Here is a 4,850-nt window from a genome sequence, read left to right as displayed (position 1 = left end):
AGGATGGATCCAGAATGACATAGAAAGGATGAGGCAGGTAATGGAATACTGTGCCAGCTAATCCTGTAAATGTGGCCTAGAAAATAAGAAAAATCTAAAGTTGTAAATTTAGTCTATCATTAGCACTAGTCTAGAATCAGCAACTTTCAAAATGTGATTATAATTACGTGGATATTTTATAACAAGAAAGAATTCAGACAAAATTCCTAATCTGTTCCTAATTTTCTAAATTCTTAGCAGTTTTTAATGAGGAGATCTGCTCATAGACAATAGTATTTCCACTTAGTGAACTGGGATGGGATAAAGTTCTATCTCCAAGCCACCCTCCACCATATATTTCTTAAGTTTCCTTACACGGTTCCACTCTTAAAGCAAGAGTAGAATACATGAGTAGGAAGAGCAGCAGAATGTTTACACACTAGGCTTATATGACAATATGGTTGGATAAAAAAGAAGACATCAACCCAAGATAACATAAGCATACCTAAATTCTCCATGAGTCTTTTATGTTCAAGGTCCATCTGGGAATAAAAGACACCCAGAGAAGGGTAGGAATGTGCATTTACCATATCAAGAGTTAAAGAAGATAAGTTATGATTAGCTTAAAATACAGAAAAAAATTAAAGTATGCCAGATTAATTAAAGAAAATAAAACATACAACTAGTTAGTAAAAAAGACCTTAATTTGATGAAGTCTTAATATGGAAAGCATCATAATTTGTAACAGACTTAATATTTTTAAAGTTAAATGATATAAATATTACTATCATGACTTCTATTCAATATTATGCTAAAAGGCCAAGCCAGAGCAAAACAACCACTAGGACATTACTGGTATACTATTAATAACTTTTAAAAAACTAGCAAAAAATTATAGGAGAAAAAATATATGTATTTGCAATCACAATAACAGCTATAAAGTTTCCAGGGATAATTTTATAAGACTTGTACTAGAACATAATAAGGAAAAGAATGAATATATTGCTAAAGGATACAGTGAGGTATGTAAGAAGTTCATGGAAGGATGCACTGAATATTATACAGAAAACAATTCTCTGTATCACTTAAGATTAAATTTGATGGCATATGATATATATGTGTTCACAGTAACATAACAAAATCAGAGTTTATTTTACTCACTCAAAATTTTTGGACAGAGCCTGTATGGATTAGTAAAGCTATTCCATGAAGAGACCAATGTCCCAGTTTCCTTCTGTCTTTCTCTTGCATTAATCTTACCATAAGTGTATTTTGAAAATAAACAGAATCCTTTTGAGGGCTGGTTGTGGGTCTCTAAATGTAGGTTAGAAATGTCAATAACTCCTAATTATTGCACAATCACTTTGGAGGAAGAGTTGCCATCAACTGAGATAGACAGGATGCTGGGTAGTGTCTGCATAGGTTAGGAGTTCATTTTGACATTCTATTAAGCAAAATTCAAGTAAGGAGATACATATACAAGTCTGGGACTGTCTAGACTACAGATAAAATTTGGAGGTCATGATTATGCAGATGTCATTTAAAGTCTGTACAGAAATTTATCTCCAAGAGAATACATGCAGATAGAAGGAAGGATTAAGAATGGAGATCCAAAACAGTCTAACAATATAAGGTTATACAGAAGAGGAGAAACTAATACAAGTGTTTTTAAAGGAGTATCCACTGAATTAAAAGGAAAATTAAGAGAATAAAATGACCTGAAAAAGAAATGAATAGATTGAGGGACTGTGTCAAATGTTTCTGAGATACCATGCAAAAAGTGAAGATTAAGAATTGACTTATGGTTTTAGTAGCATTAATTGGTGTTTTGATAAGTCATATAGTCTTTGTAATGTAGTGGAGTGAGAAAGATTGATGTTGAGTTAGGCAAGAATGGGAAAATAATTGATGCTTTTAAATATTATATAATTATTTAATTTTTTGAATTGTGTTTTGTTCAAGGGAAAAGAAATAATTATAGCTGTAGCTGGGGCAAAATATATTGTTTTTAGTAAAAACTAACCTTATAATGTTGTAGAGAGAAAGAGTGTTGTTTCATGGATGTCCTTATGCAGATGAAAGGGGTTAGAATCTAGGGTACATATGGGAGAGTTTGATTTTGATTGGAGCATGAATAATTTTTAGGTTAACAGCTGGGAACATGTGTGTAGATGTAGTGGTGTGAATCATTGGATGGTTCCACTCTGGTTGCTGATGTTCATTCCAACATCAACTTTTCTCCTGCCTTCCTAGCAAGGAAAAAAAAATGAAGTAATGATGAGGAAGCAGTAGAACCCATATCAAGAAAACAAAATTATCCCAGATGTTTTCAGTGGAATTTCATTTACTAATCACTGGTTACCATTTATCTGACACTGACAAATGTTTTGCTTTTTCTTTTTAGCTGAGTATATTATTGCACTGAACAAAATGGTGGGTTTTTAGCAAGGAATGAGAGAAGAATGGAATTTGTATAGGTAAGCATCAGTGTCCTTTACACCCAATGCATAGCTCAACATAATCTTTCGTAGAACCTGACAAGCTGGAATTAAATTCATGTCAAAAGAAAATTGCCAAAAAAAAAAAAAATCAAGAAAAGTTTGATAAAAAGAAGACAACAAAAAGGAGTTTCTAATGTCTGGATAGTAAAGCATCAGCAAGCAATAGCAATTAAATGAGAAGTGGTTCAGAAATGAACACTTTTATTAACGTGACAGAATAAAGTCCAGAAAGAGATTTAATTTATAATGTGACAAAGACAGCTGCAACATTCTCTTCAGCTTGGCTAAACTTTAGGCAGATTTCTTCTTGACTCTAGGCTCCTGACCTCCCTTTTCTCAGAATATTTACATTAGAAAACCTAAAATTATAAATTCTTTCTCTGCTCCTTGAGACATAAACATCTCCCAGTTGTTTTGTTTTGTTTTGTTTTCTCAAATGTTACAACCAAGGAATGCCTTTCTCAAGTACCTGGGAAGTATCCCTCTGAAATGTAGTCATCAAGAAAGCTACAGCTCCTATCTCTCAGCCTCTGTGGGAGGATAAGAGCCTTATTTCAATAAGCACCAATTAGCAAACATATTGGCCTAATTACATTGGCCATTCTTACCCCTAATGTCTTCCAGTTCTTTTCCACTAGCTCACCTCAGTGCTTAAAAACTTTTGCCTTTTGTATCAATGGAGGTTTGATTCAATTTCTCTCCCTATTCCCTCACCCCCTTTTCCAGATAAAGCCTCCCTTGCTTCTTTAACTTGTACAGTGTAATTTTTCTTTGACAAATGAAATTGTGTGTAAAGGTATTATCAATCTGTAGGGAAATGATTTTTTATTCATAAAATTATATGAGAAGGTTGGCTATCTAATTGGGAAAAATGATCCTATTTTGTACTGTTTGCAAAAATAAAATCAAATTAACTTAAAAACATAAAAGTTTGAAAAATGTAAAGCTATAAAAAGATAGGATAAGGTATACATTATTTTATTCATGAGAATACTTTTTCCATGTTAAATCTGTTCTGGGGTCTAGTAAAAATAGTAGGAATTTGTAAACATAAGAGATAGTATCCCTGCTCTCATAAAAACATAAAAAAATAATTGATCAGTTTGACTAAAGAAAACTAACAAATCTAATAATCAATACTTCTATACTTCAAAAGACATTATACACATAGAATAAATATAACTAAAAACCTAGAAGAAAGTACGTCCAACAAATATATAAAAATCATATACAGAATATATCAAATACTTCTATAAAACAAAAAAGGAAATGAAAAACATTCCCAAAGGAAGTTGAGCAAAATATATGAATGAGTGGCTTTTATAAATGCATCTTGGTTTCAAAATAAATTTAAAAAGAAGCCCGTGCATGTCTCTTTTTCATGGTGCCTTGGAGGCAGTAGTTGCTTTAGGATGAAGCTGAACATCTCTTTCCCAGCTACCAGCTGCCAGAAACTCACTGAAGTGGATGATGAACACAAAATTCATAGCTTTTATGAGAAGCATACGGCCACAGAAGTTGCTGCTGATGATGTGCGTGAAGAATGGATGGTTACATGGTCCAAATCACGGGTGGCAATGACAAACAAGGCTTTCCCATGACCCATGGCCATGTCTACCTGCTGCTGAGTAAGGGGCACACCTGCTACAGACCAAGGAGGACTGGAGAAAGAAAGAACAAATCTACTCGGGGTTTCATTGTGGATGCTATTCTCAGTTTTCTCAACTTGGTCATTGTAAAGAAAGGGGAGAAGGATATTCCTGGATTCATTGATACTACTGTGCCTCATCGCTTGGGGCCCCAAAGAGCTAGCAGAATCCACAAACTTTTCAGTCTCTGTAAAGAAGATAATGTCTGCTCATATGTTGTGAGGAAGCTCCTAAACAAAGAAGGTAAGAAACCTAGAACCAAAGAGTCCAAGATTCAGCATCTTGTTACTCCACCTGTCCTCCAATAAAAACGATGGTGTGTTGCCCTGAAAAAACAGTGTACTAAGAAAAATAAGGAAGAAGCTGCAGAATATGCTAGACTTTTGGCCAAGAGAATGACGGAGGCCAAAGAAAAACACCAGAACAGATCTCCAAGAGACAGAGGCTTTCCTCTCTGAGAGCTTCCACCTCTGAGTCTGAGCCCAGTCAAAAATGAGATTTTCTAAGGGTAACAAATAAATAAAATCAGACAGAAGCAAAAAAGCCTATGCCATTTAATTGAAAAATACAAACATATACAAAACGAAGAAAAATTTATATCCTTCAAATTATAATTAGTATCACATTCAAAAGTTTGGAAAACAATTAGATATTAATATCTGGTGTGAACAATAATTGTCACAGTAACATTGAGTGCAATTTACCCTCAACCATAAAAAAA

At 33.7% G+C, this 4,850-nt stretch overlaps 1 pseudogene; it reads left to right on the top strand.

Moving 5' to 3' along the window:
- The first annotated feature begins 3,892 nt into the window (after positions 1 to 3,892).
- LOC110587727 lies at positions 3,893 to 4,625 on the top strand (annotated as a pseudogene).
- The last annotated feature ends 225 nt before the right edge of the window (positions 4,626 to 4,850 follow it).

This window comes from Neomonachus schauinslandi, chromosome 3 (assembly GCF_002201575.2).
Source record: "Neomonachus schauinslandi chromosome 3, ASM220157v2, whole genome shotgun sequence".
NCBI classification, from domain to species: Eukaryota; Metazoa; Chordata; class Mammalia; order Carnivora; family Phocidae; genus Neomonachus; species Neomonachus schauinslandi.
This window is presented reverse-complemented; position numbering and strand designations above follow the sequence as displayed.